At 48.1% G+C, this 27,974-nt stretch overlaps 1 non-coding gene across 1 annotated transcript; it reads right to left on the reverse strand.

Annotated features, from left to right (window-relative positions):
* Nucleotides 1–8,237: 8,237 nt before the first annotated feature.
* Nucleotides 8,238–8,310, reverse strand: TRNAR-UCU (transfer RNA arginine (anticodon UCU)). The gene has a single exon. It is a non-coding gene; the product is annotated as a tRNA-Arg (tRNA).
* Nucleotides 8,311–27,974: the final 19,664 nt, after the last annotated feature.

Consider the following 27,974-nt stretch of genomic DNA (forward strand, 5'->3'; position numbering starts at 1 on the left):
TTGGTACACAAAGTAGATATTCTATAGGCAATATAAAAGGCATTCTTTTTGGTTTGTGAATTTTTCACTTTCACATTCATATGAATTTGTCCCTGTAATTTGGAAACTTTCTGAACCCCCAATAGGAGTGGAAGGAAATTTTGGAATCAGTCAGGTACTAAAGTAGTCCAGTTAAAGGGCATCTGGAACCTAAGGGCTAATGTTAGGATATAGATATTCAGGCCTGTCTGTAAAGGCCTATACTCTAAGAATTTAGGTGTATTCTTAGAATCATAGAATATCAGGGTTGGAAGGGACCCCAGAAGGTCATCTAGTCCAACCCCCTGCTCAAAGCAGGACCAATTCCCAGTTAAATCATCCCAGCCAGGGCTTTGTCAAGCCTGACCTTAAAAACCTCTAAGGAAGGAGATTCTACCACCTCCCTAGGTAACGCATTCCAGTGTTTCACCACCCTCTTAGTGAAAAAGTTTTTCCTAATATCCAATCTAAACCTCCCCCACTGCAACTTGAGACCATTACTCCTCGTTCTGTCATCTGCTACCATTGAGAACAGTCTAGATCCATCCTCTTTGGAACCCCCTTTCAGGTAGTTGAAAGCAGCTATCAAATCCCCCCTCATTCTTCTCTTCTGCAGGCTAAACAATCCCAGCTCCCTCAGCCTCTCCTCATAACTCATGTGTTCCAGTCCCCTAATCATTTTTGTTGCCCTTCGCTGGACTCTCTCCAATTTATCCACATCCTTCTTGAAGTGTGGGGCCCAAAACTGGACACAGTACTCCAGATGAGGCCTCACCAATGTCGAATAGAGGGGAACGATCACGTCCCTCGATCTGCTCGCTATGCCCCTACTTATACATCCCAAAATGCCATTGGCCTTCTTGGCAACAAGGGCACACTGCTGACTCATATCCAGCTTATGGTCCACTGTCACCCCTAGGTCCTTTTCCGCAGAACTGCTGCCTAGCCATTCGGTCCCTAGTCTGTAGCTGTGCATTGGGTTCTTCCGTCCTAAGTGCAGGACCCTGCACTTATCCTTATTGAACCTCATCAGATTTCTTTTGGCCCAATCCTCCAATTTGGCCCAATCCTCTTATCACTTGGCTACTGATAGAGGTATAAAAGAAAGAATCAAAACCACTGTCTGACAGTGTAAGGGCCTTCTCTTACTGTGACAGTTTGTGGCCCTGTGCTTAGGCTCAGGCCTTTGGCTAAGCAGCAGAGGCAGCCATAAGCTGGGAAGCGAACGGTCACATCCTCACATTCCAAACTAGTCACATTGAAATAAGGTGCTATTGGGCTGTTAGGCACTATCAGGATAGGATTGTATTCCTATCACCTCCAGAGAAAGGGAAGTGCCTAGAAAATGTAAAAGGAAACTTAGTTTGATAGCATCCTGTCTGGCAAGAACTCACTTATCAATAGCTGGGATGTGAAATCCTCACTTCTGTATTGTTTTGTCATTATAGTTCCCACTTTGCTGTTGTTTGTCTGTATAATCTCTGTCTGGTTCTGTGATTGTTCCTGTCTGCTGTATAATTAATTTTGCTGGGTGTAAACTAATTGAGGTGGTGGGATATAATTGGTTACATAATCATGTTACAATATGTTAGGATTGGTTAGTTAAATTTCAGGAAAATGATTGGTTAAGGTATAGCTAAGCAGAACTCAAGTTTTACTATATAATCTGTAGTCAATGAGGAAGTGACTGGGTGTGGGTGGGGGTGGGCATGTGGGTGTGTGAGATGGGAACAGGGAATGGGGGTAAGAAAATTGGAATCATGTTTTGCTAAAGGGGGAGATGGGAACAGGGAATGGGAGTAAGGAAGTTGGAATCATGTTTGGCTAAGGGTAGGAATGGGAACAGGGACACAGGCGTAAGGCTCTGTGGTGTCAGAGCTGGGAAGGAGGATACTAAGGAAGGAAACTGGAATCATGCTTGCTGGAAGTTCACCCCAATAAACATCAAATTGTTTGCACCTTTGGACTTCGGGTATTGTTGCTCTCTGTTCATGCGAGAAGGACCAGGGAAGTAAGTGGGTGAAGGAATAAGCCCCCTAACAGCTAATTGTAGAATTTTATCTGCAGGCCAATAAATGATATGATTAAAATGTACATCATTCAAGGTAGCGGCCTCAACATGCACACAGCTTTATTAGCTTGGAAAAGTAGGTGTCCTGTCAGGGTAGTCCCGTGTCCCATAACCTCCCAGCAAATGTTGTCATGAACAGTGACAGCCTCTTCTGGTTTTAGTTTACATACACACTGAAATTGAGGGGGTTCTAATGGCCTGAGTGTCCATTGGCTTCCAATCCCTACCCAAATGTCAGGCATTATTCCAGGAGCACTGATTACAAATCGGTTGGGCATACCACGTAGTCTAAGTTCCCAGATGTCTTGGTGAATTATCCAATCCTACATGCATCCTTCCCACGGACCCGGCAGGATTCGGTAGGTGGGAGCCTATATCCTTCTGACTGGCCCAGATGCTTGGAAAGAGCACTGTAAACATCTGCATTCAGAAAACTTCCAAGTATGTCTTCATGGCCAAAGATTTGATGGAACTCCTGAGGGCAGTAGGCCACGCCTGATGTTCAAGATCTTTCTGAATAGCCATCAGCTGGTCATTCAGAAAATCCTGAACCTTTGAACAAGCCAGATCCCACTACAATGCCTTTCCAGCCTCGGTGATCTCCAGTACCATCTCTGTTAATAGCGTTTGGGTCATTGAACTAAGGGCGGAGATAACATGTAATTCACTAATACCGGCCTGAACCTGGGCTAGCTGTGCTCCAGTAATAAGGCCAGTGGCTTTTTCCAACTGTCCCAATTTTTCCTCATGTTGCTGACCTTTATGGATATTCCAGATTGCAGCCACACTATTTGCACCATCCCACAGGTGTCCAGCCAAATCCCTTTTCTTTCTAGCAGAAATCCAGGTCCGTTGCTGTGCTAACCTAATGGCAGCTCCTTTCGAACAATTAGGATATATAGAGGTAATCAGAAAACTAGATAAGGCCAGTGTAAATTTTATAGTCCCTAGTGTAGCATTAATTACAGTCTATCAAAACTCCCACGCTTCTCTCTTTGATGAAGTATTGTATCACATTTGATGGCTGAACAACCTCATACCTCAACCTGATGGCTGGAAGAATGCACTATAAGGTGGGTAGAAAGCTGGCTAGATTGTCGGGCTCAACGGGTAGTTATCAATGGCTCCATGTCTAGTTGGCAGCCGGTATCAAGTGGAGTGCCCCAAGGGTCGGTCCTGGGGCCGGTTTTGTTCAATATCTTCATAAATGATCTGGAGGATGGTGTGGATTGCACTCTCAGCAAATTTGCGGATGATACTAAACTGGGAGGAGTGGTAGATACGCTGGAGGGCAGGGATAGGATACAGAAGGACCTAGACAAATTGGAGGATTGGGCCAAAAGAAATCTGATGAGGTTCAATAAGGATAAGTGCAGGGTCCTGCACTTAGGACGGAAGAACCCAATGCACAGCTACAGACTAGGGATCAAATGGCTAGGCAGCAGTTCTGCGGAAAAGGACCTAGGGGTGACAGTGGACGAGAAGCTGGATATGAGTCAGCAGTGTGCCCTTGTTGCCAAGAAGGCCAATGGCATTTTGGGATGTATAAGTAGGGGCATAGCGAGCAGATCGAGGGACGTGATCGTTCCCCTCTATTCGACATTGGTGAGGCCTCATCTGGAGTACTGTGTCCAGTTTTGGGCCCCACACTTCAAGAAGGATGTGGATAAATTGGAGAGAGTCCAGCGAAGGGCAACAAAAATGATTAGGGGTCTGGAACACATGACTTATGAGGAGAGGCTGAGGGAGCTGGGATTGTTTAGCCTGCAGAAGAGAAGAATGAGGGGGGATTTGATAGCTGCTTTCAACTACCTGAAAGGGGGTTCCAAAGAGGATGGATCTAGACTGTTCTCAATGGTAGCAGATGACAGAACGAGGAGTAATGGTCTCAAGTTGCAGTGGGGGAGGTTTAGATTGGATATTAGGAAAAACTTTTTCACTAAGAGGGTGGTGAAACACTGGAATGCGTTACCTAGGGAGGTGGTAGAATCTCCTTCCTTAGAGGTTTTTAAGGTCAGGCTTGACAAAGCCCTGGCTGGGATGATTTAACTGGGAATTGGTCCTGCTTTGAGCAGGGGGTTGGACTAGATGACCTTCTGGGGTCCCTTCCAACCCTGATATTATATGATTCTATTATTCTATGACTTAGAATCATAGAATATCAGGGTTGGAAGGGACCTCAGGAGGTCATCTAGTCCAACCCCCTGCTCAAAAGCAGGACCCATACCCAATTAAATCATCCCAGCCAGGGCTTTGTCAAGCCTGACCTTAAAAACTTCTAAGGAAGGAGATTCCACCACCTCCCTAGGCAACACATTCCAGTGTTTCACCACTTATGAGGAGAGGCTGAGGGAACTGGGATTGTTTAGTCTGCAGAAGAGAAGAATGAGGGGGGATCTGATAGCTGCTTTCAACTACCTGAAAGGGAGTTCCAAAGAGGATGGATCTAGACTGTTCTCCATGGGAGCTGATGACAGAACAAGGAGTAATGGTCTCAAGTTGCAGTGGGGGAGGTTTAGGTTGGATATTAAGAAAAACTTTTTCACTAGGAGGGTGATGAAATACTGGAATGCGTTACCTAGGGAGGTGGTGGAATCTCCTTCCTTAGAAGTTTTTAAGGTCAGGCTTGACAAAGCTCTGGCTGGGATGATTTAGTTGGGGATTGGTCCTGCTTTGAGCAGGGGGTTGGACTAGATGACCTCCTGAAGTCCCTTCCTTCCAACCCTGATTCTGTGATTCTAAGTGACAAGTCCTTTGCACTTGACCACTGTGTGGATAGTCAGCAGGATCTGGTAGGGACCTTTCCACCAAGGCTCCAGGGAAGTCTTTCTCTGGTACTCCTTGCCACCAGCTACAGCCTGGAGATTGGGTCTACCTTAAGGTGTATCAGCTGGTTCAGGCAGGGCACTTTTCACCTGTGAGTGAATAGACCTAATGCAACAAATCAGCATCTGACAGTATGTCATAACAGTATCATTGTTTAGTTGCAAATCCAATTGATAAGGGGATGGGGGAGGGGATACTGACATTCTCATAGGCCTGGCGTAAGGATTTCATGTGGGGACAGGCCATGTTTACATAAGGGTGTGCTTCTCATGTATCGGGGTTGGACTAGATAACCTCCTGAGGTCCCTTCCAACCCTGATATCTATGATACATGAGGGTGAGGGGCAGGGCATCCGGCCACTTGAGGCTGGTTTCAGCACAGATCTTAGAGATTTTGTTCTTCAATTCCCCATTTTTGCACTCGACCACCCCCGCGCTCTGGGGGTGATGGGCACAATGCAAGTGTTGGGTAATGTTAAGGGCCTTCCAAATCTACTGCATAATTTGGCCTGTAAAATGGGTACCTCAATCGCTGTTAATAGAAAGGGGCAGACCAAACCGGGGGATAAAGTCTTTTAACCACTGTGATGGAATTGGCCTTGGCACTAAGACAAACAAACCAGATGAGACAAACAAAATATCTGGACACATGGGGGAAGCAGCCAGAATCAAGTTGCTGAAGCGCCCAAAAAAAAAAAGCAGCCGGAGCAGAGTTCCCAAAGCAAAAAAAAACCCCAAAAACCAGAGCGGCCAAAGCCGCAATATCAGGACAAATGGCCCCCCGACTGTGCATCGGTCGGGACGCAGGACAAAGAACTAAAAATCAGGACAGTCCTGATTTTATCAGGACGTCTGGTCACCCTACTTGGCACAAGGGTAGGCCTCTATCCATCCAGAGTATGTACAAACAAGGACATATTCATAAGAACAACATTTTGGCATATTGATAAAATCAATCTGAATATTCACAAAGGGCCCCCACGGAGTGGGGTGCACAGCTGATTTTTGTCCGTACTGGCCTGCTGCTATTGTGGGCTAGGCAGATAGGACAGGAACTGCAGTACTGATGTGCCACGATGGAAAAGTTTGGGGCATACCAGTATTGCAGTGCTGATGTTATCATCCCCCCCATTTGCTGACGTGTGCAGTGCCATGGGACATGCGAGCAAGATAAGGGAGCAAAGCGTTGGGTGCCACTAAGCGGCCATCTGGGGAATGCCACAAGGCATCAGGATGTAAAGAACATCCATCCAGCCTCCACCTGCCCTTCTCATGCTCTGGGGTCAACTCTTGCATAAGAGCTAAATCTTGAAGGGAGTCAGGCATGGAGGGGGACTGCGTAATAAGGAAAACAAAGTCAAATGGAGCCGGTGACCCGGAAAGGGCTGCCTGTTTGGCAGTAGCATCTGCCAAATCATTTCCTCTGGTAACCTCATCATAAGGGTTCTGGTGGACAACACATTTTACAATGTTGATGGCAGAAGGAAGTTGAAGGGCAGAGAGAAGAGCATCAACAAAAGGCCCATTACTAAACCTCACCCCCCCGATGTGAGAAATCCACAGTGTTTCCATAGCTGCCCATAGTCATGAACTACCCCGAAGGCATAACGGGAGTCTGTGTAGATAGTAACAGATTTGTCCTTGGCCAAGGTACAGGTATGGGCAAGGGAGACAAGTTCCACAACTTGGGCTGAGTGTCTTCCCGGGAGGGAGTGGGACTCAACAGGCTCATGTTGGGAACAAACGGCATAGCCAGCCACGAGCTGGCCAGCAGAATTTCTAAGACAAGACCCATCTACATAGACTAGTAGATCAGGATTGTAGAGTGGGGTGTCTTTCAGGTTGATTCTAGGGGTGGAGAGTTCTGTTGATACGGTTAAACAGTAATAAGGCTCTCCATCAGCCGCAGGGGGAAGTAGGGAGGCGGGGTTGAGAACAGAGCAGAGGGTAAGAGTTACATCTGAGGCATTTAAAAGCAGCATTCCCTACTTAGTCAGTCTGGAGTTAGAGAGATGCTGGGTTGCATTTTTCAGAAGGAGGGCAATCACAGCAAGCAGAACTGCAACACATAGGGTGGATCCCAAGACGAGGGTAGCAGAAGCCTCCACAAGGCTGGCGGCCGCTGCTACTGCCCGTAGGCATGGAGGGAGTCCAGCCGCCACAGGGTCCAAAGGTGAGCTATAATATGCAATGGGGCATTGCTTATCCCCATGAGTTTGAGTAAGGACCCCCAAGGCTATTCCCTCCTCATGGCAGAAGAGAGTAAAAGGTTTCTGATAGTCTGGTAAGCCCAAGCCTGGGGATCTGGTAAGGGCTTCTTTAATCTGCATGAAGGCTGCTTCGGCCTCAGAGGAACATGGAAGGGGCTCTTGGACCTTGTCAAGGGTTAGGTCTTGCAGGGGCTTGACAATAACTGCACACCCGAGGATCCATTGTCAGTAGTACCCAGCCATGCCTAAAAAGCCACTCCTTTGCTTTTTAGTGGTTGGCCTAGGGACCTGGAGAATGGCCTGTCCTCGTGAAGAGGACAAGTGCCTCCCTCCAGCTGAAATATCCTGTCCCAAATAACAAACCCTTGGCAGAAGGCCGTAGTTTAGACTTGGAAGCTTTGTGTCCCTTCTGGGCTAGTGCTTGCAAGAGCACAAGGGAATCCGTTTTAGAGGCTTCAAGTGAAGACAATGCTAGAATCAGGTCATCTACATACTGGACCAGGGTGGACCCCACTGGGAATTCGGTGTCATCCAGATCCTTGTTAGGAATTGGGGAGAACAAGGTGGGCGACTTGGTATAACCCTGGGGTAACCTGTTCCGAGTATACTGGAGCCCTTGGTCGGTAAAGGCAAACAGATACTGGCTATCTTTATGAACAGGGATAGAGAAAAAGGCCGAGCCGAGGTCAACAACAGTGAAATAGATGGCGGATGGGGGAATGCAGGAGATTGCAGGATTCAAAGCCCTGAGTGCTGGCCCTTACACCATGGGACCAGACCTTGGGTTTTTCTGACTTCTGGCCTGAAAGAGCCTGGGTGGACAATTTTTTGCCTCCCTTGCTCAAGGCCTCTCTGGCCTTTCTGGCCAGCCCTACATTTGCTCAACAAGTCGGCACACAGTGGCTTGCTGTGGACCCAGAGGCCTTTCTTCCTTCAGACTGTGAGGCCAGTGGGTGTGTGAGGAAGTTGCCCCTTCAGGCCCAGGCAGTAAATGGCCTTTCCTAGGAAAGGCCAAGTCCTGAAAAGAAGAAAAAGTAATGTCAAGGAGGGTACTGAAGAGCTGCTTTTTGAAGTTTTTGGGGGATATCACAAGAAGGAAATGATGCCCCCTATGTCTGACCAGGGGCTTGAACCCTGGACCCTCAGATTAGAAGTCTGATACTCTACCAACTGAACTAGCCAGCCTCATATAAAGAAGAGGCAAGTTTGGTGCAGAAGAGAAACTTTTCAAGAAAAAGAAGACAGGAAACAATACTGAACCTGCCTACTCTCACTCTCTTAGCGGCCCTAGTCCCAGCCTGCTCCTCTGTCTGGTGCCATGAGATCTTCTTTTTTTAGTTAAATATTGGCTCCAGAAGAAAACAGTTATACAAAGCAAAACAAAATCAGACAGAAATGCCATTGAAAATATAAAAAAAAAAGAGAATGCAATCCCCATCACATTATGGTAAATGACAAAGCCCTGGCTGGGATGATTTAACTGGGAATTGGTCCTGCTTCAAGCAGGGGGTTGGACTAGAAGACCTTCTGGGGTCCCTTCCAACCCTGATATTCTATGATTCTATGGTATCCAGGGCCAGATTAACTTTTTGTGGTCCCTGCACCAAACATATTTGTGGGGCCCCCTGTGGAATGAAGGGGAAAGAGCACAGTGGGGCATGGTGGTGAAGGATTGATCCCAAGCTGGAGTGAGGCAGGGGCAAGATGAGCACAGTGGGGTATGGGGGGAGGATTAGGCAGGGGCCGGGGCAAAAGCACAGTGGGGTTGGAGCTACGGTTCCTCCCTGGAGCAAGGGAGGGGCTGGGGGTAAACTGCAAGCACAGCAGGGCTGGGTAGGGGGTAAACAGGATCCACCCTGCCTCTGCCTACATGGAGTGGTACCTACCTTCTCCCTGGTTCTAGCACATTCTCCATCTCTCTCTCTGCACTGAGCTGAGGCTGGGGGTGCACAGGGCTGGGAGGGAGTTAGGGTGAGGGAGGGGGCTCAGGGTCTGGGAGGGAGGTTGGGGTGGAGCACTTACCTGGGGCAGCTCCCATTTTGTGCAAGGGGTGCAGGTGGGAATGTGGGGTGTGTGTGCAGGAGCTCCCATTTTGTGCTCAGGGTAGGGGTGGGGATGTGGGGCGGGGTGCAGGAGTCGGGGCTGGGGGTGTGTTAGGGGTCTGCAAGAGTCAGGGCATGGGTCGTGGAGGGATGGGTATGTGTGGGGGGTGCAGGAGTCAGGACTGGGGGCATGGGGGGGTGCAGGAGTCAGGGCAGAGGGCTGGGAGCACCCCCACAACCCCAGCTCACACCCCCAGCCCTCTGCCCTGAGTGGCTCACGGCCCTGATTCCACTGCCTTCTCCAAGAACTCCCCCCATCTGCCTCCTCCCCCAGTGGTGAGTGCATTGTGGCTCCACTCCTCCCCCTCCCTCGTGTTGGCAGACAGCTGTTTGGCAGCAGGGAGAGGAAGGGGGTGGGGAGGGGCGGGAAGACGGCACTCTAGGGTAAGAGCCCGGGGAGGAGCTTGGCTGTCGGTGGAGCTTGCCCGGCTGCAGCAGGAGCCCCAGGAGCTGGCAAGCACCAAGCTTCTGCCCCTGCAGGAGAGAGCCGGGGCCAGGTCCCTTTGGAGCATGGGCCTGGCGCCATGGTAAATCCGGTACGGATGGTATCTGGGCCAATCCTGCATTGAGAGCACCCACTAATGTCCCTCTGTGCTTACGAGAAACCTGGAGGAACGGATACCACAGCCTGAACACGGAACACAACTGCTCCCGCTTGTCGCAGTAAAACCCTTTCCCTGCCCTCAATCAGAGACCAGCTGGACAGAATCAAGGCCCGTCCAGGTCCCAGAGCCCAGCCCACACCCGCCTCCACTCTGCTGCTGACTCAGGGTGTTTTTCCACCACGGCCAGCCGATTAAGGGCCACGGAAACCCGGTTAGCCACTGCTCGGAGAACTGCCTTCGTCGCTGAAGATGCTCCTCACGGCCGCTGTGCCAAATGGGGTACAATGCTGTGGCATCAATGAGCTACAGTATGTCCAGTCATCCGAAGAGTCAGTTTCTTTCTTTGTGGTTGCTCTTCCATTCCCCTCAGGCCTGCCCTGCCCTCCAGCTCAGCCTCCTGCTGAAGACTGAAAAACACAATAGTAGAGCCGTAAAAGGCTTCAACGCCCACCATGCCCAATCCCCACATCTCGGTACTTAAAGGGTGTGACAAAGTGGGACTGTTCTTAATGTTTCCTCTGAATAGTGTGCGGGTGCCTCAGTTTCCCCTATGCAGTTCTTAAGTATCTAGGGGGTGGGATAAGGGTGTATGATCCTTGCAGAGCCCTAGAGGGCAGGTGTGTGCAGGGGTCTGGACACGGACAATGGCTGACACCCTGTTTCCTGGCAACTGATGGCCTGGGCCCTTCCCCCTGCAAGGTGAGAGCTAAAGGGTTGGAGAACAAAGGAATCCAGTGATCTCCTGGGCCCAGGAAAGGGACAAAGCCAAGATGAGGAGGGGCTGGAGAGTTGCAGTTTGGGTCTGGCTGAGGACATGGAGTGAAGTGCAGACGTGGTTGTCTGGCTCACTGCCCCCCAAAATGGACCCAGCTGAGGGGTCCTGTTCTCTGTACCTACAAGCTGGTTTAGACCATGTTCCTGTCGTCTAATAAACCTTCTGTGTTACTAGCTGGCTGAGAGTCACGTCTGCCTACGGAGTTGGCGGGCAGGACCCTCTGGCTTCCCCAAGACCCTGCCTGGGCGGACTCGCTGTGGGAAGCGCACAGAGGGGCAGAGGATGCTGAATGCTCCTAGGTCAGACCCAGGAAGGTGGAAGCTGTGGGAGCTGTGTGTCCTGCAGACAGGCTGCTCACAGAAAAGAGACTTCCCCAAAGTCCTGACTGGCTTCGTAGGGAGCAGTTCCAGAGCATCGCCCGGGGACTCCTTGACAACAGGCACCCATGCCATTTGCAAATATTTTAAGGCTCTTGTCGGTAGGATCTGGGGACAGTGGCTCACCTTCAGAGGAACCTCCCTAAAATTGGCCTTTCTCACCCACTGGTATGTTGTCCTCCATATGGACTGTGCCAAAGGAAGGCCTCGCTACTGTGGCTGACACTGCTGTGAGGGTGGCCACTGCTGCAGCTGAAATCAGGGAGGGCATTATTGGTGGACTTTGTGCTCCATAGCACTCATTATCGCTAGATTATGGAGCATGGTCCCCAGTTAAGATGTGAAAGGAAAGATCTATGGAAGGAAAAGGCTCCCTTCCCCTGGACCTCACAGCAATAGAATCATAGAATATCAGGGTTGGAAGGGACCTCAGGAGGTCATCTAGTCCAACCCCCTGCTCAAAAGCAGGACCCATACCCAATTAAATCATCCCAGCCAGGGCTTTGTCAAGCCTGACCTTAAAAACTTCTAAGGAAGGAGATTCCACCACGTCCCTAGGCAACGCATTCCAGTGTTTCACCACCCTCCTAGGGAAAAAGTTTTTCCTAATATCCAACCTAAACCTCCCCCACTGCAACTTGAGACCATTACTCCTTGTCCTGTCCTCTTCCACCACTGAGAATAGTCTAGAACCATCCTCTCTGGAACTACCTCTCAGGTAGTTGAAAGCAGCTATCAAATCCCCCCTCATTCTTACTCTTCTGCAGACTAAACAATCCCAGTTCCCTCAGCCTCTCCTCATAACTCATGTGTTCCAGTCCCCTAATCATTTTTGTTGCCCTTCGCTGGACTCTTTCCAATTTATCCACATCCTTCTTGTAGTGTGGGGCCCAAAACTGGACACAGTACTCCAGATGAGGCCTCACCAATGTCGAATAGAGGGGGACGATCATGTCCCTCGATCTGCTCGCTATGCCCCTACTTATACACCCCAAAATGCCATTGGCCTTCTTGGCAACAAGGGCACACTGCTGGCTCATATCCAGCTTAGAATCATAGAATATCAGAGTTGGAAGGGACCTCAGGAGATCATCTTGTCCAACCCGCTGGTCAAAGCAGGACCAATCCTCAATTTTTGCCCCAGATTCTCTAAATGGCCCCCCTCAAGGATTGAACTCACAAGCCTGGGTTTAGCAGGCCAATGCTCAAACCACTGAGCTATCCCTCCCCCTGTCTTGCGCATTTAGAGTGAAGCTCATTGCGGAAAGAGAGTGTCACTTAGTAGATTTGTACAGTGCCTAGCACAATGTGGCACTGATCTCAGTTGGTGCACTTGTGCCTGAATTTCCTATATTTTTAAAAGGTGAGCCCTCCTTCAGGAAAACACAATAAATAAAATAAATAAATAAATTAATTAATAATAATAATAATAATAAACAAATGATAGTTGGGAATGGTTTAGATATACTTAATCTTGCCTCAGCATGGCAGCTGAAATCATTAGATGACCTCTTGATGTCTCTTCCAGATGTACATCTCTATTCTTTCTATAATCACTTTTCTAAATCACAGGTAGTACAGGTACTCTATTATACAGGTATTTACTCAGCCTGATGATTGCTGGTTGAAAAATTTTAAAATTACTGATGAAAAACAGGGACAAATTTTTCAGGCAAAATTCATCCTTTTTTCACCTGGCTATGACGCTGGCCAAAAACAAAAAAATGTATAATTTCACATTTTTCCAATGGAAAAAAGGGAGAAATATTCTCACTTTTACCACCTTTACTTGCTACCTATTTAGGTGCTTATAGAGGTGTGGTATCCAAGCATCTCATATTGTGAGATCTGACAGCACCCGGTAGCAGTGTAATTTTCTACACTAAAGTGATAGATGCTGAATAACTGAAGTGTGCCTAGTCACTCAAATGGCTAATACTTCCAAAGAACATAGAATCATAGAATATCAGGGTTGGAAGGGACCCCAGAAGGTCATCTAGTCCAACCCCCTGCTCGAAGCAGGACCAATTCCCAGTTAAATCATCCCAGCCAGGGCTTTGTCAAGCCTGACCTTAAAAACCTCTAAGGAAGGAGATTCTACCACCTCCCTAGGTAACGCATTCCAGTGTTTCACCACCCTCTTAGTGAAAAAGTTTTTCCTAATATCCAATCTAAACCTCCCCCACTGCAACTTGAGACCATTACTCCTCGTTCTGTCATCTGCTACCATTGAGAACAGTCTAGAGCCATCCTCTTTGGAACCCCCTTTCAGGTAGTTGAAAGCAGCTATCAAATCCCCCCTCATTCTTCTCTTCTGCAGGCTAAACAATCCCAGCTCCCTCAACCTCTCCTCATAAGTCATGTGTTCTAGACCCCTAATCATTTTTGTTGCCCTTCGCTGGACTCTCTCCAATTTATCCACATCCTTCTTGTAGTGTGGGGCCCAAAACTGGACACAGTACTCCAGATGAGGCCTCACCAATGTCGAATAGAGGGGGACGATCACATCCCTTGATCTGCTGGCAATGCTCCTACTTATACATCCCAAAATGCTGTTAGTGTTCTTGGAAACAAGGACACACTGCTGACTCATATCCAGCTTCTTGTCCACTGTCACCCCTAGGTCCTTTTCCGCAGAACTGCTGCCTAGCCATTCGGTCCCTAGTCTGTAGCTGTGCATTGGGTTCTTCCGTCCTAAGTGCAGGACCCTGCACTTATCCTTATTGAACCTCATCAGATTTCTTTTGGCCCAATCCTCCAATTTGTCTAGGTCCCTCTGTATCCTATCCCTGCCCTCCAGCGTATCTACCACTCCTCCCAGTTTAGTATCATCCGCAAATTTGCTGAGAGTGCAATCCACACCATCCTCCAGATCATTTATGAAGATATTGAACAAAACCAGCCCCAGGACAGACCCCTGGGGCACTCCACTTGACACCGGCTGCCAACTAGACATGGAGCCTTTGATCACTACCCGTTGAGCCCGACAATCTAGCCAACTTTCTACCCACCTTATAGTGCATTCATCCAGCCCATACTTCCTTAACTTGCTGACAAGAATACTGTGGGAGACCGTGTCAAAAGCTTTGCTTAAGTCAAGATACAGTACATCCACTGCTTTCCCTTCATCCACAGAACCAGTAATCTCATCATAGAAGGCGATTAGATTAGTCAGGCATGACCTTCCCTTGGTGAATCCATGCTGACTGTTCCTGATCACTTTCCTCTCATGTAAGTGCTTCAGGATTGATTCTTTGAGGACCTGCTCCATGATTTTTCCAGGGACTGAGGTGAGGCTGACTGTCCTGTAGTTCCTAGGATCCTCCTTCTTCCCTTTTTTAAAGATTGGCACTACATTAGCCTTTTTCCAGTCATCCGGGACTTCCCCCGTTCGCCACGAGTTTTCAAAGATAATGGCCAATGGCTCTGCAATCACAGCTGCCAATTCCTTTAGCACTGTCGGATGCAACTCATCCGGCCCCATGGACTTGTGCACGTCCAGTTTTTCTAAATAGTCCCTAACCACCTCTTTCTCCACAGAGGGCTGGCCATCTATTCCCCATGTTGTGATGCCCAGCACAGCAGTCTGGGAGCTGACCTTGTTCGTGAAGACAGAGGCAAAAAAAGCATTGAGTACATTAGCTTTTTCCACATCCTCCGTCACTAGGTTGCCTCCCTCATTCATTAAGGGGCCCACACTTTCCTTGGCTTTCTTCTTGTTGCCAACATACCTGAAGAAACCCTTCTTGTTACTCTTAACATCTCTCGCTAGCTGCAGCTCCAGGTGCGATTTGGCCCTCCTAATTTCATTCCTACATGCCCGAGCAATCTTTTTATACTCTTCCCTGGTCATATGTCCAACCTTCCACTTCTTGTAAGCTTCTTTTTTATGCTTAAGATCCGCTAGGATTTCACCGTTAAGCCAAGCTGGTCGCCTGCCATACTTACTATTCTTTCGACACATCGGGATGGTTTGTCCCTGTAACCTCAACAGGGATTCCTTGAAATACAGCCAGCTCTCCTGGACTCCTTTCCCCCTCATGTTATTCCCCCAGGGGATCCTACCCATCAGTTCCCTGAGGGAGTCAAAGTCTGCTTTCCTGAAGTCCAGGGTCCGTATCCTGCTGTTTACCTTTCTTCCCTGTGTCAGGATCCTGAACTCAACCAACTCATGGTCACTGCCTCCCAGATTCCCGTCCACTTTTGCTTCCCCCACTAATTCTTCCCGGTTTGTGAGCAGCAGGTCAAGAAAAGCTCCCCCCCTGTTGGCTCCTCCAGCACCTGCACCAGGAAATTGTCCCCTATGCTTTCCAAAAACTTCCTGGATTGTCTATGCACCGCTGTAGTGCTCTCCCAGCAGATATCAGGAAAATTAAAATCACCCATGAGAACCAGGGCGTGCGATCTAGTAGCTTCTGCGAGCTGCCGGAAGAAAGCCCCGTCCACCTCATCCCCCTGGTCCGGTGGTCTATAGCAGACTCCCACCACTACATCACTCCTGTTGCTCACACTTCTAAACTTAATCCAGAGACACTCAGGTTTTTCTGCAGTTTCATAGCGGAGCGCTGAGCAGTCATACTGCTCCCTTACATACAGTGCTACTCCCCCACCTTTTCTGCCCTGCCTGTCCTTCCTGAACAGTTTATAACCATCCATGACAGCACTGCAGTCATGTGAGTTATTTGGTGCTGGGGGAGAGGGGATTTTAATTTTCAGCTGGCCTAAGGTCCACTGGTTTCCAGACTAGTTTCCAGACTATCAGAGGAAACTCTTTTATGATGAGCACTACCTGGCACAGGTCTGTAGCAAGGTCGATCTAGAGGACGTGTTTCTCTGTAGTGGAACCAGCAGCTGGTGAGCGGTAGCCTCCTGGTCCTCTGATCCGAGATCACACCAGCCCCAGATGGGGTACACCTTTCTGCAGGGACAGGCCAGGAGTCGCATTGACTGGATTTTTGTGAAAGAAAGCACGTTAACAGCCCAGTGCAGGGTAGTGCCAATGGACTGTTCCGATCACGCAGCACTTACCATGTGTCTTAATGTGGGCAATTCCATGGCCCATGGAAGAGGATATTGGAAGCTGGACATCCAGAGCTTGCAAGATAAAGGGGCAGTGCGGCAAAGCCTTGTGGCGTTGGCAGAACGAGAAAGCATCAGAGTTCTATGGCAACCAGGGGGATTGGTGGGAGTCAGTGAAGGAGGAGTGGGCAGCTTTGTTCCTGGTGACTGGGGAAACACCAGAACTTTAAAGAATACCAGCCATGCCAAGTCCTATAGGATTTCTACAAGACTGTCAGGGTTTCCCCCGCTCCCGCACACCCAACTCTGGGGTACAGATTTGGGGACCTACTTGAAAGACCCTGTAAGTTTATATTCTACCAGCTTAGGTTAAAAACTTCCCCAAGGCACAAATTCCTTTTGTCCTTGGATGGATGGTATGCTGCCACCACCAAGTGATTTAAACAAACATTCAGGAAAGGGTCACTTGGAATCCCTACCCCGCCCCCCAAAATATCCCCCCAAGTCCCTTCACCCCCTTTCCTGGGGAGGCTTGTGAATAATATGCCAACCAATTGCCTTAGCAATGTAAGCACAGACTTTGTCTTTAGAACACTGAAATCAAAATCAGGTTCTTAAAAGAAGAACTTTAATTAGAAAGAAAAAATAAAAGAATCACAGCTGCAAAATCAGGATGGAAGGTAATTTTACAGTGTAATAAGATTTAAAATATAGAGGATTCTCCTCTAGGTTCAGCTTCAGTTACAAAAACAGGAATAAAACCCATTTCTGTAGCATACAAAAAATCCACAAGCTGAAACAAAAGATAACCTAATGCATTTCCTTTCCTAACTTACAATTTCTGTGAATTGAGGTCTATTGTTCCAGGTATATTTTCAGGAGATGTTTTACCTGCTTGGTCTCTCCCTCTGTCCAGAAAGGGAAGAACAGAGAGCACAAACAAAACCTCCCTCCACCCCGCCCCCATTTAAGTCTCTTCTTTCCTCATTGGTCCTTCTGGTCAGGTGCCAGCTAAGTTATTTGAACTACTTAACCCCTTACAGGTAAGGGGATTCATTTTAGCTGCCAGGGAGGGATTTTATGCTACCCTTCTCTCTATATTTATGACCAAGACCATCCAGAGATGGGAGCCAGTCAATGTGTGACTGTACGACCATATCAAGTGACAGCTGGCAGAGTTAGAATCATAGAATCATAGAATCATAGAATATAAGGGTTGGAAGGGACCCCAGAAGGTCATCTAGTCCAACCCCCTGCTCGAAGCAGGACCAATTCCCAGTTAAATCATCCCAGCCAGGGCTTTGTCAAGCCTGACCTTAAAAACCTCTAAGGAAGGAGATTCTACCACCTCCCTAGGTAACGCATTCCAGTGTTTCACCACCCTCTTAGTGAAAAAGTTTTTCCTAATATCCAATCTAAACCTCCCCCACTGCAGCTTGAGACCATTACTCCTCGTTCTGTCATCTGATACCATTGAGAACAGTCTAGAGCCATCCTCTTTGGAACCCCCTTTCAGGTAGTTGAAAGCAGCTATCAAATCCCCCCTCATTCTTCTCTTCTGCAGGCTAAACAATCCCAGCTCCCTCAGCCTCTCCTCATAAGTCATGTGTTCCAGACCCCTAATCATTTTTGTTGCCCTTCCCTGGACTCTCTCCAATTTATCCACATCCTTCTTGAAGTGTGGGGCCCAAAACTGGACACAGTACTCCAGATGAGGCCTCACCAATGTCGAATAGAGGGGAACGATCACGTCCCTCGATCTGCTGGCTATGCCCCTACTTATACATCCCAAAATGCCATTGGCCTTCTTGGCAACAAGGGCACACTGCTGACTCATATCCAGCTTCTCGTCCACTGTCACCCCTAGGTCCTTTTCCGCAGAACTGCTGCCTAGCCATTCGGTCCCTAGTCTGTAGCTGTGCATTGGGTTCTTCCGTCCTAAGTGCAGGACCCTGCACTTATCCTTATTGAACCTCATCAGATTTCTTTTGGCCCAATCCTCCAATTTGTCTAGGTCCTTCTGTATCCTATCCCTCCCCTCCAGCGTATCTACCACTCCTCCCAGTTTAGTATCATCCGCAAATTTGCTGAGAGTGCAATCCACACCATCCTCCAGATCATTTATGAAGATATTGAACAAAACCGGCCCCAGGACCGACCCTTGGGGCACTCCACTTGATACCGGCTGCCAACTAGACATGGAGCCATTGATAACTACCCGTTGAGCCCGACAATCTAGCCAGCTTTCTACCCACCTTGTAGTGCATTCATCCAGCCCATACTTCCTTAACTTGCTGACAAGAATACTGTGGGAGTTCTCGGAGATGAGGGTGCTGTGGGCCCAATTTGAGTGGGACCACCAAGTGAAGCGAGCGGTGGTCTCCCCGGACATTTTTGCAGCCTGGAGAGAAGAGACAAAGCAAGAGGATGCAGGGACTTAGGGCGGGACCCACAGATCCAGTAGTGCAGGACCACAGTAGAATGCTGGCCATCATGGAGGTCTACTATGGGGAGCTGTTCCAGGGCTGGGATATTGCTCAGCAACAACAGGGGCAGTTTCTCTCCTTAGCTGGGGACTGCTCACCGCTGCTGTCAGGAGATGACCAGGGGAGTTTGCTGGAGCCCATGTAGGAACATGAGCTGAGGGAAGCAATTTTGTCCTTGAAGACCAGCATATCTCCTGGCCCAGAGTGCCTGCCCCCAGTACTCTTCTGGGAACTGCTGGAGCCTCTCACACCAGTGTTGACAAACAGCTTCAACAGCTCTCTGCACCATCAGGCACTGAGTCCATCACAATACAATGCTATCCTGGGATTGCTGGCCAAGATGGGATACCTGACTGACATCCAAAATGGGAGGCTGACTGTTCTGTTTAATACCGACAACAAGATTTTGTCCCGAGCACGCGAGAGGAGGCTGGGAGGGGTAGCAGACAGGCTGGCGCAATGTGGTGCGAGGTCGGACAGTCACAGACTCCTCATGCAGCATGCGGGAGGTCTGCGAATGGGCGTGCCAGAAGCAGTGGGAAAGTTACTTGTTGGTTCTGGATCAATCCAAGGCCTCTGAGTAAGTCAACTTGAACTATCTGTGGAAAGTGCTCAAACAGTATGGATTTCCGGGGGACTTTATCAGATGGCTGTAGGTGCTGTACAAACTGGCCTCAGTCTGTCCTTGGTGGATGGCTGGCTAGTGAACAAAATCCCTGTGCATGCAGGCATACGACAGGCCTGTCCCTTGAGCCCCTTCTGTATGTGCTGTCTTTGGACCCTTTCCTGAGAGCACTCCACAGAAGCAGAGCAATGCGGGGCATGGTTTGCCCTGACCAGAACCTGGGAGGACTGATCAAGGGAGCTGTCACATTGAAGGCGGTTGCCCATGCATATGACATGACCATCCTAGTGAGCTCCCTGGGCAACTGCCGCACTTTGGTGACACTCAAGGAGGGGTACTTGGCTGCAGCCGGAGCCATGGTGAACCTACAGAAGAGCAGGGCCCTGTGGGTGGGATCGGACCCCCCCAAGGGGGTTTGCCCTTACCCATCAGGGATTTGCAATTCATAAGCAGCCAAGACAGGAGCACTCCCAGGGTGGTGAACACCTTGAGGGTACTGTTTGGGGTCAGGGACAAGGTGGGGAATGCAAACTGGGAGAGGCAACTGCTGGGCTATGAGGAACGGCTCTGCCGGTGGCATAAGTGGACCTTTTCATTAGCCCAGAAGGCTGTCATGCTCAAGATCTATCTTTAGGAGGCAGGAAAATTTCTCAGCCATATATTTCCCCCAGCTCCACAATTGCTGTAGTGACTGAACCCGATGGCCTTCCACTTCTTGTGGGGCAATAGGACATCCTTAGTCAGAATTGTGGCTTTTCTGCCGGTGACAAAGGGCAGGTTGGGCATGGTGGGCTTTAAAGCCTTTTACAGCTCCACTTTTCTTGATTTTTCAATTTTCACTGGGAGGCTGAGCTGGAGGGCACGTCAGCCCAGAGGGGAATGGCGGGGCAACCACGGAGAATGCAACCGACTCTTTGGATGTGGCTGTATTTTTTTGAGCCCACTGGGTGCAGCAATGGGTTTGGGTTGGCCAATGGTGGCGGAAGGGGTAGGAGATTAAGCAGGCCCCTCACTCCATCTAGTGTTCATCCACTCCACTTTATGTCCTACAGGCTTTTCATTGGGTGGCTAGGTGGAAGGTGCTCACAGGATGGTTAAAGCTGCAGCAGTGGCCGCCCCCGGGGAGAGCTCCGGGTTGACCTGGTGGCCGGATGGAAATTAAGCCCGGGCCCGGGGCAGGGCGACCCTCGGCGGAGGAGGGTCCGCCCTTCACAGCAGCGGTGGCCACAGCAGTGAGCCCTCCCTTTGTCCTTGTCCGCACAGAGGTCATTGTACCACAGGGTGATGGAGGCCAATTTTAGGAAGTTTCCACTGAAGGTGAGCAACTGTCCCCAGAACTTACTGACGGGAGCTTTAAAGTATCTGCAGATGGCACGGGTGTCTTTTAAGTACCGAGACGTGCGATGGTGCATCTTTCATGGGTAACTGTATGTACTTGGACTAAGATGACCTCCTGAGGTCCCTTCCAACTGTGAGATTCTATGATTACACGCAAACATGCATGGGCAAAGCAAAGGTTGTCCATGGGCACTGTCAGGCTCCAGCACGACTTCATAGAATATCAGGGTTGGAAGAGACCCCAGGAGGTCATCTAGTCCAATCCCCTGCTCAAAGCAGGACCAACCCCAACAAAATCATCCCAGCCAGGGCTTTGTCAAGCCGGATCTTATAAACCTCTAAGGATGGAGATTCCACCACCAACCTAGGTAACCCATTCCAGTGCTTCACCACCCTCTTAGTGAAAGAGTGTTTCCTAATATCCAACCTAGGCCTCCCCCATGCCAACTTCAGACCATTGATCCTTGTTCTGTCATTTGCCACCAGTAAGAACAGCCAAGCTCCATCCTCTTTGGAACCCCCTTTCAGATAGTTGAAGGTTGCTATCAAATCCCCCCTCTCTTCTGCAGACTAAACAAGCCCAGTACCCTCAGCCTCTCCTTGTAAGTCATGTACTCCAGCCCCCTGATAATTTTCGTTGCCCTCTGCTGGACTCTCTCCAGTTTGTCCACATCCTTTCTGTAGTGGGGGGGCCAAAACTAGATGCAATGCTCCAGATGTGGCCTCACCAGTGCCGAATAGAGGGGAATAACACTCTGCTGACTCATATCCAGCTTCTCATCCACTGTAATCCCCAGATCCTTTTCTGCAGAACTGCTGCTTAGCCAGTCGGCCCCCAGCCTGTAGTGGTGGATGAGATTCTTCCGTCCTAAATGCAGGACTCTGCCCTTGTCCTTCTTGAACCTCGTAAGATTTCTATTGGTCCAATCATCCCATTTGTCTAGGTCAATCTGGACCCTATCTCTCCCCTCCATCGTACCTATCTCTCCCCCCATCTTAATGTCATCTGCAAGCTTGCTGTGGGTGAAATCCATCCCTTCATCCAGATCATTAATAAACTTGTTGAACAGGACTGATCCCTGGGGCACTCCCCTTGTTACCAGCTGCCAGCTAGACATCAAGCTATTGATGACTACCCATTGAGCCCAAAAATCTAGCCAGCTTTCTATCCACCTTATAGTCCATTCATCCAGCTCATACTTTTTTAACTTGCTGTCAAGAATACTGTGGGAGACCGTATCAAAAGCTTTGCTAAAATCAAGATATATCATGTCCACTGCTTTCTCCATATCAACAGAGCCAATTATCTCATCATAGAAGGCAATCAGGTTGGTCAGGCATGTCTTACCCTTGGTGAATCCATGTTGACTGTTCCTGATCACCTTCCTCTCCTCCAAGTGCTTCAAAATGAGGACCTGCTCCATTTATTTTTCCAGAGGCTGAGGTGAGGCTGACTGGTCTGTAGTTCCCCAGGTTCTCCTTCTTCCCTTTTTTAAAGATGAGCACTATATTTGCCTTTTTCCAATCATCCGGGACCTCCCCCCCCCCCCAATCACCACAAGTTTTCAAAAATAATGGTGAATTGCTCTGTAATCACATCAGCCAATTCCCTCAGCATCCTCGGATGCCTTAGATCTGGACCCATGGACTAGTGCATGTCCAGGTATTCTAAATAGTCCTTAACCTGTTCTTTCACCACTGAGGGCTGCTCACCTCCTCCCCATACTGTGCTGCCCAGTGCAGCAGTCTGGGAGCTGATCTTGTCTGTGAAGACAGAGGCAAAAAAAATTGAGTACTTCAGCTTTTTCCACATCTGTCACTAGGTTGCCTCCCCCATTCATTAAGGGTCCCAGACTTTCCCTGACCTTTTTCAGGTTGCTAACATACCTGTAGAAACCCTTCTTGTTACCCTTCACATCTCTTGGTAGCTGCAACTCCAGTTGTGTTTTGGCCTTCATGATTACACCCCTGCATGCTCAAGCAATATTTTTATACTCCTCCCTAGTCATCTGTCCAAGTTTTCACTTCTTGTAAGATTCCTTTTTGTGTTTAAGCTCACCGAAGATTTCACTGTAAAGCCAAGTTGGTTGCCTGCCATATTTGCTATTCTTTCTGCACACTGGGATGGTTCGTTCCTGCGCCCTCAATAAGGCTTCTTTAAAATACAGCCAGCTTTCCTGGACTCCTTTTCCCCCTCATATTAGCCTCCGAAGGGATCCTGCCCATCAGTTCCCTAAGGGGGTCAAAGTCTGCTTTTCTGAAGTCCAGGGTCTGTATTTTGCTACTTTCCTTTCTTCTTTTTTGAGGATCCTGAACTCAACCACCTAATGGTCACTGCTGCCCACATTGCCACCCACTTCTACTTCCCCTACCAATTCTTCCCTGTTTGTAAGCAGCAGGTCAAGAGGAGAAAGTCCCCTGGCTGGTTCCTCCAGTAGCTTATGTGGCTGTTGAATGGCTGGTTGTGGTGGAAAATAAAGTGAGTCGCTAGCAAAGTAGAGGCGGACATGGGTGGGCTCTGGGATCAGGATGGATCGCTACTGCTAGTCTTTGTTTCTCAGTAAGAAGGGGTTTTCCACCAGCAACTGGTACTAGTTGAGTTTCATGTTCAGACATTGTATCAGTTCCTCCAGGTTTCTCGTAAGCACACAGGGCCCTTAATGGGTACTCAGTACACAGAAAGTGTACTAGCAATTGCATTATTGGGGTTTTTTTTTTGTATTTTCAATGGCATTTCTGGAGCAGGTCCTCAAGGAATCAATTCTGAAACACTTAGACGAGAGGAAAGTGATCAGGAACAGTCAGCATGGATTCACCAAGGGCAAGTCATGCCTGACTAATCTAATTGCCTTCTATGATGAGATAACTGGTTCTGTGGATGAAGGGAAAGCAGTGGACATGTTCCTTGACTTTAGCAAAGCTTTTGACACGGTCTTCCACAGTATTCTTGCCAACAAGTTAAAGAAGTATGGGCTGGATGAATGCACTATAAGGTGGATAGAAAGTTGGCTAGATTGTCGGGCTCAACGGGTAGTGATCAATGGCTCCATGTCTAGTTGGCAGCCGGTATCAAGAGGAGTGCCCCAAGGGTCGGTCCTGGGGCCGGTTTTGTTCAATATCTTCATTAATGATCTGGAGGATGGTGTGGATTGCACCCTCAGCAAGTTTGCAGATGCCACTAAACTGGGAGGAGAGGTAGATACCACTGGAGGGTAGGGATAGGATACAGAGGGCCCTAGACAAATTAAAGGATTGGGCCAAAAGAAATCTGAGGTGGTTCAACAAGGACAAGTGCAGAGTCCTGCACTTAGGAGGGAAGAATCCAATGCACCACTACAGACTAGGGACCGAATGGCTCGGCAGCAGTTCTGCAGAAAAGGACCTAGGGGTGACAGTGGACGAGAAGCTGGATATGACTCAACAGTGTGCCCTTGTTGCCAAGAAGGCCAATGGCATTTTGGGATGTATAAGTAGGGGCATAGCGAGCAGATCGAGGGACGTGATCGTTCCCCTCTATTCGACATTGGTGAGGCCTCATCTGGAGTACTGTGTCCAGTTTTGGGCCCCACACTACAAGAAGGATGTGGATAAATTGGAGAGAGTCCAGCGAAGGGCAACAAAAATGATTAGGGGTCTGGAACACATGACTTATGAGGAGAGGCTGAGGGAACTGGGATTGTTTAGTCTATGGAAGAGAAGAATGAGGGGGGATTTGATAGCTGCTTTCAACTACCTGAAAGGTGGATCCAAAGAGGATGGATCTAGACTATTCTCAGTGATAGCAGATGACAGGACAAGGAGAAATGGTCTCAAGTTGCAGTGGGGGAGATTTAGGTTGGATATTAGGAAAAACTTTTTCACTAAGAGGGTGGTGAAACCCTGGAACGCGTTACCTAGGGAGATGGTGGAATCTCCTTCCTTAGATATTTTTTAAGGTCAGGCTTGACAAAGCCCTGGCTGGGATGATTTAGTTGTGGATTGGTCCTGCTTTGGGCAGGGGGTTGGCCTAGATGACCTCCTGAGGTCCCTTCCAACCCTGATATACAATGATTCTATGAATGGGAAAGAGCTGTCCTATCCCTGTAGTTAATCCACCTCCCTAAGAGGTGGTAGCTATGTCAGTGGGAGAAGCCACGGCTGTGGGTATGCAAGCTGTGGTGTTTACCCGCATATATAAAGTTTCATCAAACCCCATTTTCAAAACCACCCATGGTCTGGGAATGGAACAGAAGGTCTCTGAAGCAGGGTCTGTCCTTCAAGGTCCTGAAGATCACTGACTGCAACATAGCATTTTCGTGGGGATATGGCTCAGTGGTAGAATGTTAGACTGCAGTTCAAGTGGTCCTTGATTCAAATCAAAGTACCCCCTTAGAAGCCTCTTTCTTAAATGAAAATATTTTCTTCATATCCATTTTCAGTATGTTCATGAGTTCCACTGAATGGGGATGCTTGAAAAGAATTTAAACACTCAAGATTTTCCTGTGTAAATGTATAAAAACAGAGTAAACCTGTCCAGCAGCTGAAATCCGTTCCAGTTGTCTAAGTGTCTAGTTTGTTTTCATCAATTCAACAAAAGTATAACATGAATGCACATTTGTAGATCCCTGTTCTCCTTGGGCTATGCTGTGCAGAAGAACAAGAACCACATCCAGTTGAGGTTCAAGAGTCTGATGAGCAAAGACACCTTGGTGAGGGAAATTTCACCAGCATCTTGACTCCTTCACATTCAGGTAACACCTAGGCCCCCGGAACAAGGCATGAGAAGAAGCCAGTGGCTCAGACCAGGAAAATAGTCACCAAGATGTTGGCTAGAGCTGCCAGGATCCCTGAAAATGCCACCATCCCATGTCCAGGAATATTCATTAGAAGGTGGTGTCTTCAGCAGGGACCAAAAAGAAAGAGAAGACTTGAAAAGGTGTAATCTGCCAAGCCTCAGACTGTGGTCAAGATCCCACCTAAAATCAAGACAGGAGAGAGCAAGGCTAAAGCTAACTCCAAAGCACCCAAAGACAGGTCTAAGAAGGTTGCACAGAGAAAGAGGTGAAGAGATTTCCATTGGGATGACTCCTGCTCCCCAAATGGGTCTTTATGAATCACCATGGACTAGCCAGAGAGATCAAGGTCCCTCAGGACAAACAGCCCCATGGAAAATACAGTAACCGGGGTGCGTGGGCGGGGGGGAGTTTTTTTTTCTCTTCCAGAGAGGACGTGCTGTGTTTTGCGGAACACCTCCCAGGTAAGTGATGCACTGAGAAGGCAGCTCATTCTGGGCTCATTCTGTTTTATCTGCTTCCGCTGTTATTTCAGAACCAGCCCTAGCAGGACTGTGTCCCTGTGACCTCACCAGCTGTACGATAGGCTGAGTCTGCATCTCAGCTTTGATTAACCCAAGTTCTTAATTGATTCTTATTGTGATACTTTCCCAGGGCTCTGCCTCATTCCAACATTCTGGTCATAGATTGAACACGGGGAGGAATGGACAAGTCTGTATGACATTTGGTAAGTACGTTGTGTTGGTATGTGACCGAAAACAAGACTGGAGGTTGGCAGGTGCCTGTTACAAAAAGAATATGGCAAAGCTGCTCACATCCACTATCTAATTATACGTGATGCTTTTCAGAGGTATAGGTCAATTTGTTAATGAAACATCTTTGGTTCAATAAACAGACCGGGCTAGTTTTGAAGTGACTCTGGCTATGAATGCAATAGAAATCTGGCAACAAGTCTCTCAGATGGGAAGTTTGTACAGTCATGTTTGTTTGGCTGGTTTTTCCCAGCTTGTTTCTACAAACCCCGTAATCCATCACCTCAGTGCATGTTTCACTTCAGTGGTAAGTTTATTGTCTTTTAGTGCTAGTTCTTGAGTTGAAACGATCCCACAACTACACACACACACTGCTGGGGGTTGAAAGAATTTTCACTTTTCAGATGTGGGATTTGAACCCAAGGCTCCATCCAGAGACCAGAACACCCAAGGGAGGAGGAAATAAAGTTTGATGTTTGGTGACTTAAACCACAAAAGTGTGCTTTTAACACTCCTTGTTTTCTTTAGTGTTATGAGCTGTTTGGGGAGGCCAACATGCCATATTTCTTTCAAATTCTAGGGCCCTTCTACACACAGTTCATTTTTATACACCATTACCTGGAGTGAAATTTGCAGGTTTCCTAGAGTCCCTTGAGCGAGGTGTTGTAGTCTCTCACTGCTGAGTTTTTATGTGAAGAAAAGATGTACACCAGGACTGAGGCAGAATCCAGACATCCAGCTTTATGAGAAGGTAATGGTGAACGTCCGACTCCTGCACTGTGAACCATATAGTCAAACACCCACGATCTGTACCAGCTTTTTTTCAAAATAGCTTAGCACTCAGAGTGTTGAGACCTTTTGAAAATCTGGCTCTAGAGGTGGGCGCCAGTGCAGATCTCCTGAAAATTCTGACTGATACATCTGGAAGTTCCAAGAACCATCAGAACGTTGAGCATTTGCTAGAGGCTGATGAGAACCTTCCTTCTGTTGAACTCAGGAGAAATTTTCTCCCTTAGTTACAATCACAATGTTGTACTGTGCTCGCAGATTTAGGTTTCAACTTAATTAACGTTTGTTTTCTATGCAAGGTGAAACACACCTCTGGCGGCATTTGGACAGAGGGCTAGAAATAGAAACTGCCACGAACAGACAATTAAGAGGTTATGAGCCTTCTCTCCAGATGGTTAATTCCAAAGACTTGTCTATAGAACTGGATGAAAGGTTTTCTGGATGAATATTTTATGTACTGATATATTTTCGTTTGACCAAAAATTTTGTTTTGTTTCAACAAGAAAACTGAAAAAAATTCATCTGGAGTCTACCTGAATTATTATAATTATCTAGCCAAACCAATAACCTAATAGCAAGTAAAACAAATGATTTGCACAGTTCTGTTTGTACAAACGGTCCACAGTGGGAACATGTCTAATTTCTGCTCTGAGGCTCTAGGAAAATTTGATTCACGTTGATGAAACGTTCCTTTTACTGACCAGGAATTGAACCCAGGGCACAACACTGAGAATGTTGAATTCTAACCACTAAACTACTAGCAAAGTGCTACCTTGTCATTCATATGAGCCTTTTTCAGGCAACTTTCTCTAAAAAGTTCATCTTGGGTCAACCTGAAAAATTGTTATAATTTTGGTTTGGCTAGTTAGCAAGCAAAACATTAAATTATTTGCAAGGGTCTATTTGTATAAAAAGGTCTAAATCCTGGGATTTAAGGTGCACAGTGGGAACATGCCCACAGTTTGCTATTAGTCACTGGACAGAGCTTTGATTTTCACAGTCTCCAAACACCTTCCTAGCGGCCTGAAATCTAAGTGGGCATCTGAAGGAACCACATCCCTGCTCAAGGTGCTTCTGATGTTCTAGAAGGGAGACAGAGAAGAAGAAAGCTCAGTCCACAGTGACACTAAGTATGAATAGCCAATGATCTTTGTATGTAACTACTTAGTCAATTGTGATCCTTCCTATCATTATCCCTTTGAAATGATG

The sequence above is a fragment of the Caretta caretta genome, chromosome 28, assembly GCF_965140235.1.
Source record: "Caretta caretta isolate rCarCar2 chromosome 28, rCarCar1.hap1, whole genome shotgun sequence".
Classification (NCBI taxonomy): Eukaryota; Metazoa; Chordata; order Testudines; family Cheloniidae; genus Caretta; species Caretta caretta.